The following is a 16,434-nucleotide window of genomic DNA, read 5'->3' on the forward strand; positions in this document are numbered from 1 at the left end:
CCATCACGGGACAGTCAAAGGACCATCCCAGGACCATCAAAGGACCATCCCAGGACCATCAAAGAACCATCCCAGAACCATCCCAGGACAGTCAAAGGACCATCCCAGGACCATCACAGGACCATCCCAGGACCATCACAGAACCATCCTAGGACAGTCAAAGGACCTTCTCAGGACCATCCCAGGACCATCCTGGGACCATCACAGGACCATCCCAGGACCGTCACAGGACAGTCAAAGGACCATCCCAGGACCAGCAAAGGACCATCCCAGGACCATCCCAGGACCATCACAGGACCATCACAGGAACCATCCCAGGACCATCACAGGACCATCCCAGGACCATCACAGGACCAACACAGGACCATCACAGGAACCATCCCAGGACCATCACAGGACCATCCCAGGACCATCACAGGACCATCACAGGAACCATCACAGGACCAACACAGGACCATCACAGGAACCATCCCAGGACCATCACAGGACCATCCCAGGACCATCACAGGACCATCCCAGGACCGTCACAGGACAGTCAAAGGACCATCCCAGGACCATCACAGGACCATCCCAGGACCATCACAGGACCATCCCAGGACCGTCACAGGACAGTCAAAGGACCATCCCAGGACCATCACAGGACCATCCCAGGACCATCCCAGGACAGTCAAAGGACCATCCCAGGACCATCACAGGACCATCCCAGGACCATCACAGGACCATCCCAGGACTATCACAGGACCATCCCAGGACCAGCAAAGGACCATCCCAGGACCATTACAGGACCATCACAGGACCATCACGGGACCATCCCAGGACCATCCCAGGACCATCAAAGAACCATCCCAGGACAGTAAAAGGACCATCCCAGGACCATCACAGGACCATCAAAGGACCATCACAAGACCATCCTAGGACAGTCAAAGGACCTTCTCAGGACCATCCCAGGACCATCCCGGGACCATCACAGGACCATCCCAGGACCATCCCAGGACCGTCACAGGACAGTCAAAGGACCATCCCAGGACCATCAAAGGACCATCCCAGGACCATCAAATGACCATCACAGGACAGTCAAAGGACCATCCCAGGACCATCCCAGGACCATCACAGGACCATCACAGGACCATCCCAGGACCATCACAGGACCATCCCAGGACCATCACAGGACCATCACAGGACAGTCACAGGACCATCCCAGGACCATCAAAGGACCATCCCAGAACCATCCCAGGATCGTCCCAGGACCGTCAAAGGACCATCCCAGGACCATCAAAGGACCACCCTAGGACCATCACAGGACCATCCCAGGGCTATCACAGGACCATCCCAGGACCATCAAAGGACCATCCCAGGACCATTACAGGACCATCACAGGACCATCCCAGGACCATCACAGGACCATCCCAGGACCATCACAGGACCATCACAGGAACCATCCCAGGACCATCACAGGACCATCACAGGACCATCCCAGGACCATCACGGGACAGTCAAAGGACCATCCCAGGACCATCAAAGGACCATCACAGGACCATCCCAGGACCATCCCAGGACCATCAAAGAACCATCCCAGAACCATCCCAGGACAGTCAAAGGACCATCCCAGGACCATCACAGGACCATCACAGAACCATCCTAGGACAGTCAAAGGACCTTCTCAGGACCATCCCAGGACCATCCTGGGACCATCACAGGACCATCCCAGGACCGTCACAGGACAGTCAAAGGACCATCCCAGGACCAGCAAAGGACCATCCCAGGACCATCCCAGGACCATTACAGGACCATTACAGGACCATCACAGGACCATCACGGGACCATCCCAGGACCATCAAAGAACCATCCCAGAACCATCCCAGGACAGTCACAGGACCAACCCAGGACCATCACAGGACCATCCAAGGACCATCACAGGACCATCACAGGAACCATCCCAGGACCATCCAAGGACCATCACAGAACCATCACAGGACAGTCAAAGGCCCATCCCAGGACCATCAAAGGACCATCACAAGACCATCCTAGGACAGTCAAAGGACCTTCTCAGGACCATCCCAGGACCATCCCGGGACCATCACAGGACCATCCCAGGACCATCACAGGACCATCCCAGGACCATCACAGGACAGTCAAAGGACCATCCCAGGACCATCACAGGACCATCACGGGACCATCCCAGGACCATCCCAGGACCATCAAAGAACCATCCCAGGACAGTAAAAGGACCATCCCAGGACCATCACAGGACCATCAAAGGACCATCACAAGACCATCCTAGGACAGTCAAAGGACCTTCTCAGGACCATCCCAGGACCATCCCAGGACCATCACACGACCATCCCAGGACCATCACAGGACAGTCAAAGGACCATCCCAGACCCATCAAAGGACCATCTCAGAACCATCCCAGGACCATCACAGGACAGTCAAAGGACCATCCCAGGACCATCAAAGGACCATCCCAGAACCATCCCAGGACCTTCCCAGGACCGTCAAAGGACCATCCCAGGACCATCACAGGACCACCCTAGGACCATCACAGGACAGTCAAAGGACCATCCCAGGACAATCAAAGGACCATCACAAGACCATCACAGGACAGTAAAAGGACCATCACAGGACTATTACAGGACCATCCCAGGATCATCAAAGGACCATCCCAGGACCATCACAGGACCATGCCACGACCATCCCAGGACCATCACAGGAGCATCCCAGGACCATCCCAGGACCATCCCAGGACTATTACAGGACCATCCCAGGACCATCAAAGGACTATCCCAGGACCTTCACAGGACCATCCCAGGACAGTCAAAGGACCATCCCAGGACTATCACAGGACCATCATAGTAACAACCAGTAACATTACAGAGAACTATACGATCCTCCAGCTGGTCCTGCTCTTTGTCCAGCACTCGGTTTCTATGCTGTGGAAACTGTATGGAGAGGTGCGTATAAAGTCCAGCCTGGTTCAGTTTTCCAAAAGGACCTGATGAAGGAACTTCACATACAAGTCTTTAGTTTAAAGCACTTTAAATGGAGAAAAGTTCTGGCATTTTTTAGGAGTTATTGCAGAGATCTTTTATATTCTGGTGGTTTCGGTTTTATTTTTATTCTTTTTATTTAATGTTCAGGTTCATGCTAAGATTTTCATTTCTCCATCATACTTCTAATATAATATGGAAATCTCTTGTGATGAATATGTTGGTGTTTGGCAGATGTATATAAAACAACTGTTAATAGGAATTCTCTCGTCATGGAATATACCCGCTTTAACTGCAGAAAAGTTGAGACTTCAACACTCCTGTACACCTGTAAAGATGAAACCTGGACATCACAGAATGCATTATGTTCTTAATGGCTGTCAGTTAAAAATATGTTTAGTGTGATTTATGGGACAGTTTTGTCCTGAAAACAGAACAATAACAACAAACTAACTCTGGGTTCCTGTTTTTAACAGGGGCCCCCAGATGGCGAGCAGGAGTTCTAATCTGCAGGTATAAATTTCATAGTGGCGGCAAGAGCTGCGGGGCACGAGAAGTGTGGCTGTATGCGACAGGTAGCTGCAGGATTGTTGAAGAAGCAGCTGGAAAGAACATCTGTTATGTTTGTGTACATTTTCATGTGTTTCTGATGTGTGTTGTTAGAGTGTGTTCCACTTTGGTGGTGATCATCGTTTGGACAATTTGGAGAGAAGTGTAGTCCTTGTCGGAGGTTTGAGAAATAACATGAGGGGGAGGGCTGTCCGGTAGAATTGGGCTGGCTTTGCTGGCTCTGGGGAGTGCTGGGTGGGCTGCATCTGTGGGGCGTTGGGGGGGCGCTGGGAATAATGGGCGATAGTAGTGGAGGCCTTGATCGGGGTCTTTTTCGAGTTAAAAGATGCATATTAGTGTTGGGCGAACGTGCTAACATCCCCGGAAGCCTTTCCTTTGAAGACTGCCAGGTTTTTCCATCTGGACGCTTTGCTCGCAGCAAGACTGTCCACTGTCCAAAAACCAAGCACACCCACACACACACACACTGAATTGTAACAACTTGTATGAATGTCACGAGGTATCTTTCTATAAACGGCTTGGGGTTTTTTGAAGCTCAGGCTTCTGAGATGAGCCTCCTTGCAAGTTAAACAAGATCGTCTCGTCTGGCTTCCTCTTTAATGATAAGTATGTTAAGATGTTAAGGGTTTAAACTTAACAGTACTAAACATAATTAGGATGGTTTCGACTCTGTTGTAGTGTAGGACAAACAAGGACCCAAGTGCAGATTGGATGTGGATACTAGGAAGGGTTTATTGTTTTCCTGGGCAGAATGGTAGGTTGCCAGGCAGGCAGGTTGACGGGCAGGCAGGCAAGAATCACGCACTGGTGACAGAACAGACAATTGTTAGACAAGCTGTTTGAGTCCTTAGGCAGAAATGCTGCAATGGCCGAGAGCTGTTACCACTGACGAAACAACAATCAGGCGATGACTGGTGAACTGAGCTGGCCTTTTATCTTGCTGCTGCTGATTTCCCGATGACAACCTGGTGTGGACTTGGTTGCCAGGGAAACAGGCACACCCACTGCAGCACAGGTCAGAGCAGGAACCACAACAGACTCATCTTTCTCTCACATTATTCCTCTCCTACAACGTCCATTACATTACAGCATATGGACAGTTTAAACTAACAATCTAAATGGACCAAACAGAGACAACAGAAATGATGTTAGTTTACATCCCACTCTGTAAGCCAGGCTGGGATCAGGTGTGGATTTGCACATTCACTATTCATTGTGACTGTGCATGTGGACTTGTGCAGGTGTCCTCTCTGCTCCTCTGACCGGCTGGGAGTGCTTTATGATGGGGAGAGGCTCCCACCGCTCATTCCTGACAGTCACTGCTAAACAAGATGTGCTTTCAAGTCAGTCGCCAAAACACCAGAAACGTCTACAGTAACTCCAGTAAAAGTTGCTGGATTTGTCGCTGGTTGCTTTTAACAAAAACAGTTGCCAAGGGGGTTTGGAAAGTCACCAGATTTAGCGAGAAACTCACCAAGTTTTTTCCTACCAGCTGGAATCTGCGTCACATGGTGTAAGGATCCACCGTTGTCGTTTGTTGAGGGAGAAAGAGGGAGCGCTTGTTTTTATGCAGGTGATGTCCCAGTTCGAAATGCGGTACATGTGGTCTTTATTTGATTTTTTTTTTTTTTTTTTAAATCGTTGTCATTTGAAAATTAGATTGTGTAGAAGTATGAATCGAGATTGTGATTCTTTAACGGTTTATTGTGCAGCCCTAGTCACTACTGCTGTAAAGTTTGATTTGATCTGTTTGCATTACAATATTTGATTACTCTTAAACTGCAGCTATTTACACCTACAATCTATTTATGTGATGATCTGATACTTTTATAAATTGTATTTGCAGATTTTAGTCCAGCACATTTCACACCATGCGCAGCACCAGCGGTCTACAGGTAGATGTTGGCTGATAGACTGAACCAATACAGGCAACAACTGGAACACAGCTGTCATGAAGGACTTTCCACCCTCACTTCAGAAATACAGGTTTGTTGTTTGTTTGATTAATTTTACATACAGAAAATGATAATAAATCAAACACATATACATTCTTAATGGAAGCTAAGAGGCTCTTTTATTGCTTGTTCGGATGTCAGTATCTGGTTCTGTGCAGAAAAGGAACCCAGATGACAGCAGTGAAGGTAACATTTCAGCTCAGTCCAGAGGAAGATGATGATGAAGAAAGTCCTGTGGAGGCTTGCTCATCTGGCTCCAGAACCACGAGAGTCCACATAAAACCCAGAAAACTCAGCTACTGTGTTAACAGAATCAATAACTAAGAGTGAAAATGATGTATATGGTAAAGTTGTGTATTTACTTTAATTCAATTGCTATTGCCCTAAGTGACTGCAGCAAAGTTACTATTTGTTATATGTAATATGAAATGGCAAGAACACATATAATCACCTTTTACAGTTATTTGCCATTTGATTAGCTTTATTTCTTCATTTTTGGGCACTGAAGAGAAACTTGCCTCTCGTTCCCTCCAACACGTACACATACATAATCCTGCTCATAAATGTTTCCTGCATTCTGTTATGAAAAAGCATTGAAGCAGACTGGTTCCACGCCAGGATGTTGGGTCAGACACGGAGGGGTTTGGACCTGCTTTATCCTTCTGAGCACCTAAGGAAATGAAAAGAGAAATTTTATCTTCTAAGCACAGTAATAATATCTTGCTGTCTATTTCTGTTGGCATGTGCAGCTTAACAGAAACAATTAGACCAACATAATAGATGGTAAGGGATGCTGGACTATATAAAACACGAGTCTACATTAGTCAGCAGGAAGCCTGATCAATGATACAAGATATCTGACTTCATGTTATTTATCTGTGCAGTAACACAGCAACCCACATCAGTGGTTGCATCAACCAGAGATCTGTCATGTTGACATAACATTTTTCACACTCCTGGCTAAAACAGGAAATATAAATAAGCTAATTAATTTAGAAAAACACTTGATGGTAAATAAAACCTCAATAAAAAGCGCAGCTTCATGAAATTCCGTGTGGTTAAAATGTATGTGTGTGCTTATCTGGGTGCAGACCGGCCGGCAGCTGGACACTGAACGTACCGACTGGTTCAGTCAACATCCGTTTCATTTTTTACATCTGTAACCTTGGAGTTTTTAAAAAGTTCATTTATTGTTTAAAAAACGGTCCAACACGGAATAAAACTGAGACGTATTAACATGAACGACATGCCTCGTTGTCAACATGCTATCTGAACAGGCAAGGCGAGCAGACATTAAAAACGACGACTTTACCATTCAGAGACAGTTTGTTGTAAACGTGCTCCGTCCACCATCTCGGTATCTTCTGTCTCAGGCTCAGAGTCCGGTTCAGACATCAATGCTGAATTCAGAAAGCTGCTGCTGTCGGGTTAGCTGCTATCACTAGCCGCTAATGTTTTTAGCATGGAGACTACTGGCCTCGCCCCCCTTCCAACTCTGGACTTCCAGCGATCAATCAGCGAGCAGCTCATGAACAGTATTTTAATCCATATCTAGTTTGATAGAAATCTCGCGCGAGTTCTCGCGAGAAAAGTTTTGTTATAAATAAAAGGTCAGAAAAAGCACTAAAAAAAAAAAAAAAAAAAAAAAAAAAAGTCAACAAAGTTAAAAACAGTTAGAGGACAGTGGGCACATGAAAACACCAGGTTATGACACCTTTAATGCTGGACAATAGAAAAGATTCTAAAATAAAGATTGATAAGAATGTAGTGATCCTCATGCGGGACTTTTAGAAAACTAAACACGGTTCTCTGCAGATGTCCTCGACTCTCTCTGGATCATTAGTCTGTCAGCCTTCGTCACCACCTGCTCCTCATCAATAATTACAGTTCCTTTGTCTGCAGTCTTTCCTCTTCCTGGATCAGTTTCACATGATTTAAATGCCTCTGTGCTGGTTCTGTTTTTGTCCTGTCGGCTTTCTGTCTCTGTGTCAATGCTCTTCAGGCTCTTTAATGGCTTTAAAAACAACCATATTGTTTGTTTTTCTCATCAACAGAGAAGATGAACTACAGTATGTTTAGAACAAAATAAAACACAGCAGAACTAAACCTGAAATAAAGACCTGAACACATTAACAGCTTCTCTGTGAATTCAAATCTTTGTATCGTAGAGATGCAACTCTTTAGCTTCTCCTTCTTCACCAGCTGACATCACATTGTAAATTACATGCAAGAAGCTGCAGGGTTGGTCGCAGCTGCTGCATCCCTCTTCCAGCAGTTTCTCTGGCAGAAAGCTCTGGGGCTGTATTTATCAAACTTCTTAAAGTTTATACTCAGTCACCTTATGAGTGAAATCACTAAAAGCAGCATTAAAAGTTACTTATCAGGTGTCTGAGTCAGACGTTTGATGAAGAATAAGACTGAAGATTGTGATAAGTCGTCACAGTCAGAAGTGTCACAGTGGTACTAATTACGACTGTTTGAGGGATTTTGATGTTCAGAGGTGCTGTGAGACGAACACACTAAGCAGCATTTCATGGATAATGAAATTATACCCAAATGAAATGATGAAAATCATCTCACAGGAAAAAAGAAGTGGATTTAATGCTGTGGGACGACATATCAAACCAGTACCAAATACTACCAATACATGTCTTTGTTTCATTCCAGCTTGTTGATGTGTCCAGAAAAACGATGAGTGGCAGCATTCCACACCAAAATGAGTTTATTGGGAATTCTGTACCGATGAGCTGAAGGAGCTCACAGATCCCGGATTATGAAAACCTGTAAAACTGTCCAAGTTTCAGCAGAAATTTCATCCCCTGTCGGATATGTAGATCTGTGCTACGCCTCCATGGTTTGTATGTGTGGTCCTGTGACTGCATGGCGACATGTGATTGGCACAAAACTGGTTGCAGCTACATTATTGATTGCCAGCATAGAAGTCTATGAAGCATTTGCCATGCTGCATGTTCTTGTCCTGTAGAGTAACTCCTTCTACATCATCCAGAGTCCAGGGTTGTTAACTTACAAACTTCACTCTGTTGCTGTAAATACCATGGTTGCTAAGTCATTCCATCCACTAGTGGGCAGTGCTGAGTTCAGAGTTAGTTCCGCATTCTGACAGCGGTTGGTTGGCAGCACTAATGTACCACTAAAGAGTTGTTTACAACCACCCAAAAACACCAGAAGAAGGGGAAGAAACCCATTACATTTTCCAGATTCCTCTGTTTGTGTGTTCACTGTACAGCTCAACACTGCCCCCGGTGGCTTCTTGTGGTATTGCTCCATTTCTTTAGTGAAGGGCAGATAGCTAAGGCTAAGAAGTAACTAAATCATGACATAACTGACACAGGGGATGGACATAGCTCCACTGTATCACTGATAAAATCCTGCAGAAACCTCAGAACAGGTGTTTTGGAACTTAAAGTCTGCAGTCCTACAGGTTTTCAGTGTATTGTTGCTACATCACATCTGACTCAAAGGAAATGGATCCAACAGCCTATGAAGTTCAGCACAATGACTAATGGGAGTCAGGTGTGTTGGAGCAGGTAAACAATGTCTGAAGGATTGTAGCCTTCGGGACAGGAGCTGGACACTCCTGTTCTTAAAGCTGCAGCAGAGGAGCCTTCATGCTCTGAGAAATGCAACTTTATTTATAGTCTCTAATATCACGGATATGGCTGATTAGCATTATTATGATTGTTGGGCACTCATTTTATTTTTATATTGTTATTGTAAGGAAAGTCTGCCAAATGACTGATATCTCTTATTGTACTATTGTGTTATTTTGTGCCCAGCCAAGACCTATTGTAGCATGATGGTTTGTGTTTGAATGTCCTGGTGAGACGACACTGAAAAGAACAAGTGAGACTGAGACAGAGAAAGGAAGCGAAGGTGACAGGATGAGCTGCAGGGAGGGATGATGAAGGACATCAACTAAAGCTGACAGAAAGTTGCTTCAGAGGGAAAAAATAATGTTTCAGTAAGGAGAGGTGTGAGACCAGGCTTTAGTCAGCTCTTAATGAAGTCCACCAGTTAAAGGAGGACATGTCTGCATGGGACATTGCTGCTGCTGTGCTCCACCTCGCTCTGTGTGATGCTGAATAATAATGTTCTGCTTCCTGAGTTGTGAGGATAAACAGTAGCAAGCAGAAAAACCCCTGAACCTCCAAGGGACGAGTTTATGCAGCATACAGACTGACTGTTGTTGTCCTTGACGGAAGGGTGAATCCAGTTCAGAGATTCATAATCCACTAATATCAAGTCATCCATCTCCTGCAAGCTTCACACTGAATCTCTGACCTTGTGAATAAGTGACAGAAAAAAACGTGACTCAGTGTAGCTGCTGGTGTTTTTCAGGAACTTCTCATCATGCCATCATTTTTTCTGGAAACAGTAATTCTGGAGAGAAACTTCACATAAACGTAGAAATCCATAGATTTTATATATCAGATATTAAACCTATTTATTTATATTAAAGGTTCAGTCGTTGTTTGTTCTCATGTCAGTGAGAACCTTCTCCTGGTGTCAGTGTCATGGTCTTCTGACTGTATTGTTTCCTCTGTGTGTGTGTGTGTGTGTGTGTGTGTAAGTGGTTTTCTTCCAGGCTCCAAAGACACAGCTGTCATTCATCAACCCATCACCAACAGTATATCTGTCAGAGTCCCTCCTGCATTGTTAACTAGGAACTCAGTGGTATCAGGTCTCTAGTAGTTTCAGAGTTTCTTGTTTAACATTTTATTCGTCTCCCGAGAGAATCCGGTCTGGTCCTTTTTATCCTCAAGTTTGTGGAACAACATCCTCAACCACTCCACGGCTGCACCCATGAGCACTCCTAACATCCGTTCACCAGTCTGCCTGCCTGAAATTCAACTGGCTCCCTGGACCACTTCCTTCTTCGATAAAAGTTTGTTTCAGCTCTAGAGTCCCCGTCTGCTCTTTGGGTCCGTAACCCAGCCCTTGTGAGAAATTGAGGCCCCATCGTCTCCAAGCCTCGTCTTGATAACCAAGGCCCGGTCATCTTCAAACCTCCTGGTGATGGAGGTGCCATAGTCTGTGAAGTTCACCTTGGTGACAGAGGCCCCATTTTCAGAGTACCAACATAAACTCAGTCTTCACATCCAGCCTGACGGCTGCCAACATAGACTTCTATCAGAAGCAGATCCACAATGCTCCCAACACACGGCAGCTGTTCATGGCCTTTAACTGTCTTCTTTCTCCAGCAGCTGCTCAGCCTCCCGCCACGCTGACTGCAGACATGTTGGCTTCCTGTTTTACTGAAAAGGTTGCTACCATCAGGAATCAGTTCTCTGAGCCTGACCAGCTCAGTCCACCACATCCAGCTAGTGGTGCCTCACTTTGCTCTTTCTGCCCTCTGAATGAGGACCAAGTCTCTAAACTTCTAGTCAACTCTAAAGCCACTAGCTGTCCTCTGGATCCGGTCCCTACCGACATCCTGCAGAGCATTTTACCTCCAATCAATCTGCAGTGACCCATATTATCATCTCCTCTCTGGAATCCGCTGTCTTTCCCTCTGTCTTCCAGCAAGCTCGGGTCACCCCGCTGCTGAAGAAACCCACACTCAACCCAGTCCAGGTTGGAAACTACCGGCTGGTCCCACTGGTGCCGTTCATGTCCACACTACTGGAGCGGGTCGTCTTCAGTCTCCCAGTTCCTCCATGATAGAAACCAGTTAGATCCACATCAGTCTGGCTTTAGGCGAGGTCATTCCACTGGAACTGCTCTCCTGTCTGCTACTGGTTCCCTAACACCAGATCCACTGGTCAGTCCTCAGTCCTGATCCTGATCCTGCTGGACCAGATCCACTGGTCAGTCCTCAGTCCTGGTCCTGCTGGACCAGATCCACTGGTCAGTCCTCAGTCCTGGTCCTGCTGGACCAGATCCACCGGTCAGTCCTGGTCCTGCTGGACCAGATCCACTGGTCTATCCTCAGCCCTGGTCCTGCTGGACCAGATCCACTGGTCTATCCTCAGCCCTGGTCCTGCTGGACCAGACCCACTGGTCAGTCCTCAGCCCTGGTCCTGCTGGACCAGATCCACTGGTCAGTCCTCAGTCCTGGTCCTGCTGGACCTGTCTGCTGCTTCTGCCAACCATCAGATTCTCCTCTCCACTCTCTGAGCTCGGCATCTCTGGATCTGTCCTCTCCTGGTCCACGTCCTACCTCTCAGGAAGATCCTTTAGAGTATCCCGGTGAGGAGAAGTGTCCAGATCACATGAAAACAGGGGAGCCTCAGGGATGTTCCTTCTCTTTCCACCATACACCTCCTCACTCGGTGCAGTTAGAAGCTCTCATGGCTTCTCCTACCACTGCTATGCAGATGACACTCAGCTTTTCCTCTCCTTCCCACCAGACGACACAACGTTTCACTGAGAATATCAGCTTGTCTTGCTGATATCTCTGCATGGTGAAGGATCGCCACCTTCAGCTCCATCTGTCCAAGACAGAGCTCATTGTCTGTCCAGCCAATCCTTCCTTACATCCGCAGATATGTGTGAAGCTCCACTCTATCACACTTGTTCCTACGTCTGCTGCCTGGAATCTGGGTGTCATGGTGGATGACCAGCTGACCTTTAAGGTCCATGTTGCCTGGTTGCCCGTACCTGCTGATATGCTCTCTACAACATCAAGAGAATCAGACGTACCTGACAGAACACACAACTCAGCTTCTGGTTCAGGTTCTGGTCATCTCACGCATCGATTACTGCAGTTCCCTACTGGCAGGTCTGCCTGCATGCTGGTTAAACCTCTGCAGATGATCCAGAATGCTGCATCTGGTTTTCAACCAACCCAAACAAGCTCATGTCACTCCTCTGCTAATCACTCTTCACTGGCTTCCTGTCACAGCTCGCATCAAATTTAAAGCTCTGCTTCTTGCTTACAAAACAATAACTCAAACGGCTCCCGTCTACCTTCACTCCCTAATCCAGACCTACACTCCCTCTCCACAGCTACGTTCCACCAGTGAAAGACGCCTCGTGTTACCACCACAACGTGGGACTAAATCACCAGCCAGACTCTTTTCTTCTGTTGTTCCACGATGGTGGAATGATCTCCCAAACTCTGTCCGCTCTGCAGAGTCCCTGTCTACTTTGAAGAGTAAGTTGAAGACTCAGCTCTTCCAGGAGAACTTCAACACTTAGTTTAGGCAAGGCAAGTTTATTTGTACAGAACCTTTCATGTACAAGACAAGTGCTTTACATGAAACATTAAAAGCATTACAGAAATAAAAAGCATAAAAGAAAATGCAAATAACAAAATCACAATAAAATCATAAATTATATTAAAACAATTAAAAGCAGAATATATTAAAAGTTACTGTGCAGATGTCATGCATAGGCGCATGAGAAAAAAAAAAACAAGTTTTTAAACTGGATTTAGAAGTTTCTACATTTAGTGAAAGTTTAATCTCCACTGGCAGTTTGTTCCACTTGTTTGCAGCGTAACAGCTAAATGCCGCTTCTCCATGTTTATTCTGGACTCTGGTCTGGACTCGGATCTGGACTAGTTCACCGGAGTCTTTGGATCCAAGAGATCTACTTGGTTTATATTCTCTGAACATCTCACAGATGTATTCTGGTCCGAAACCACTCTGAGATTTGTAAACAATCAGCAGGTTTTGAAATCTATCCTGTGATTGACTGGAAACCAGCATAAACTGGAAACCAGTGTAAAGATTTTAAAACTGGTGCAATGTGTTCAGACCTCTTAGTTCTAGTTAAAGCTCTAGCAGCAGCATTCTGGATGAGCTGCAGATGTTTAATGCTCTTTTTAGGAAGTCCTGTTAAAACCGTTCCAGTAATCCAGTCTGCTGGAGATGAATGCATGGAGGAGTTTCTACTGATCTTTCTGGAAGACTAAACTTTTAATTCTGTTGATGTTTCTGAAGGTAAAAAAAAGCTTCTTAGTGAAGCTTTGATGCTGAAAGTCAGATCTGAGTCTATCAACACTCCAAGGTTACAGACTTGATTGGTGGTTTTTAGAGCTCGAGTCTCCAGGTGTTTACCAACGCCGACCCTCTTCTCTTTGCTACCAAACAGAATAATCTCAGTTTTGTCTTCATTTAATTGAAGAAAATTCTGTCATCCAGGTGTTTACTTGCTCTAAACAATGGCACAGTAAGTCTATTGGACTGTGGTCATCTGGTGGCAAAGACATAAAGCTGCATGTCATCTGCATAACTGTAATAATTGATGTTAAAGTTCTGTATTATTTGACCCAAAGGGAGCATGTATAAGTTAGCATATACAGTATAGTTATATTTGCTGGAAAGTTGGAGAACTTAGCTCAGTTCTTTGCAACAGACATCATGGTATTAATTCTTTGTATTATAACGTAGGTGTTATTATGGGGTGGGAAGGGAGTAAACAACAGGGAAAAACAAAAAAAAAAAAGCCTGTAGCACTTCATGGAAGGACCTGCGTCCTGGACAGTCCACCAGCACCTTCCAACGATGTCCTCTACTGTTTGATTTCCTGCTTGTGTTGTTCTCACTCATATGTAAGTGTCTGCTAAATGACTGTAGAATAGAATATCATTGTCATTGAACCCCCTCCTGGTGATGGAGGTCCCATTGTCTCCAAACCTCGTCTTGATGACGGAGGTCCCGTCGTCTTCAAACCTCCTCCCCATGACTGAAGCCCCTTCATCACTGAATCTTGTCTTGATGACGGAGACTCTGTCATCTCCCAAACTCCTTCTGATGACAGAGGCCCCGTCAATTCAGACATCTGATTCAGGGATGTAGGAGAAGACCTGCTAGAGTAGACCTCCAGTTCCACTGCTTGTTTGGTCTCATACTGGTCATCAAACCTATGAAGACCTGCAGGCAACATCACAGCTGTTTGACCTGGATGACTAGCAGGTCTGATTGTTCTTCACCAACCATTTGGCATCCTGACCAGATGCCTGAGCCACCTCAACTGGCTCCTCTCAATGTGGAGGAGCAGCGGCTCTTCTCTGATCTCTTCTCGGTTGACTGAGCTCTTCACCCTATCCCGAAGGAAGAGCCTGGCTACCCTGCGGAGGAAACTCATTTCAGCTACCTGTCTACGAGATCTTGTTTTTTGGTCATGACCCACAGCTCATGACAATAGGTGAGGGTAAAAATGTAGATCGACTGGTAAATCGAGAGCTTCGCCTTCTGGCTCAGCTCCTTTTTCACCACAGCAGACCGGCGCAGAGTCCGCATTACTGCAGACGCCGCACCAGTCTGCCTGTCGATCTCACGCTCCATCCTTCCATCCCTGGCGGTCCGATCCCCGGCTGCAGAAGCTGGCTCTAGGGACGTGGAACGTCACCTCTCTGGTGGGGAAGGAGCCTGAGCTTGTGCGCGAGGTTGAGCGGTTCCGGCTAGATATAGTTGGACTCACCTCGACGCATGGCTTGGGCTCTGGAACCAGTACCCTCGAGAGGGGCTGGACCTTCTTCCACTCTGGAGTTGCTCATGGTGAGAGGCGCCGAGCAGGTGTGGGCATTCTCATCAGCCCCCAGCTTGGTGCCTGCACGTTGGGGTTTACCCCGGTGGATGAAAGGGTAGTTTCCCTCCGCCTCCGGGTGGGGGGGGACGGGTCCTGACTGTTGTCTGTGCTTATGCACCGAACAGCAGTTCAGAGTACCCACCCTTTCTTGGAGTCCTTGGAGGGAGTGCTGGAGGGTGCTCCTTCTGGGGACTCCATTGTTCTGCTGGGGGACTTCAATGCTCACGTGGGCAATGACAGTGAGACCTGGAGGGGAGTGATTGGGAGGCATGGTCCCCCCCCTCTGAACCCAAATGGTGTTTTGTTATTGGACTTCTGTGCTCGTCATGGATTGTCCATAACGAACACCATGTTCCAGCATAAGAGTGTCCATATGTACACCTGGCATCAGGATTCCCTGGGCCGCAGTTCCATGATCGATTTTGTAGTCGTATCGTCGGACCTGCGGCCACATGCCTTGGACACTCGGGTGAAGAGGGGGGCGGAGCTTCAACTGATGACCACCTGGTGGTGAGTTGGCTCAGGTGGTGGGGGAGGAAGCCGGTCAGAGCTGGCAGGCCCAAACGTGTTGTGAGGGTCTGCTGGGAACGTCTGGCTGAGTCCCCCGTCAGAGCGACCTTCAACTCCCACCTTCAGCAGAGCTTCGAACATGTCCCGAGTGAGGCAGGGGACATTGAGTCCGAATGGGCTGTGTTCCGTGCCTCTATTGCTGAGGCGGCCAGCCGGAGCTGTGGCTGTAAGGTCGTTGGTGCCTGTCGTGGCGGTAATCCCAGGACTCGTTGGTGGACACCAGCAGTGAGGGATGCCGTCAAGCTGAAGAAGGAGTCCTATCGGGCCTTCTTGGCCTGTGGGACTCTGGAGGCAGCTGATGGGTACCGACAGGCTAAGCGGCATGCGGCTTCGGCTGTCGCCGAGGCAAAAAACTCAGACGTGGGAGGAGTTCGGTGAGGCCATGGAGAAAGACTTCCGGACAGCTTCGAGGAGATTCTGTCCACCATCCGGCGGCTCAGGAGGGGGAAGCAGTGCTCCATCAACACTCTGTACAGTGGAGGTGGGGAGCTGCTGACCTCAACTCGGGACGTTGTGGGTCGGTGGAAGGAATACTTCGAAGACCTCCTCAATCCTACCAACACGTCTTCCGATGAGGAAGCAGAGCTGGTGGACTCAGGGGTGGACTCTCCTATCTCTGGGGCTGAAGTCGCTGAGGTGGTCAAAAAGCTCCTTGGCGGCAAGGCCCCGGGGGTGGATGAGATCCGCCCGGAGTTCCTTAAGGCTCTGGATGCTGTGGGGCTGTCCTGGCTGACACGCCTCTGCAGCATCACGTGGACATCGGGGGCAGTACCGCTGGATTGGCAGACTGGGGTGGTGGTCCCCCTTTTTAAGAAGGGTGACCGGAGGGTGTGTTCCAATTACAGGGGAATCAC

Source organism: Telmatherina bonti (genome assembly GCF_933228915.1).
Source record: "Telmatherina bonti genome assembly, chromosome: 12".
In the NCBI taxonomy this organism is placed as follows: Eukaryota; Metazoa; Chordata; class Actinopteri; order Atheriniformes; family Telmatherinidae; genus Telmatherina; species Telmatherina bonti.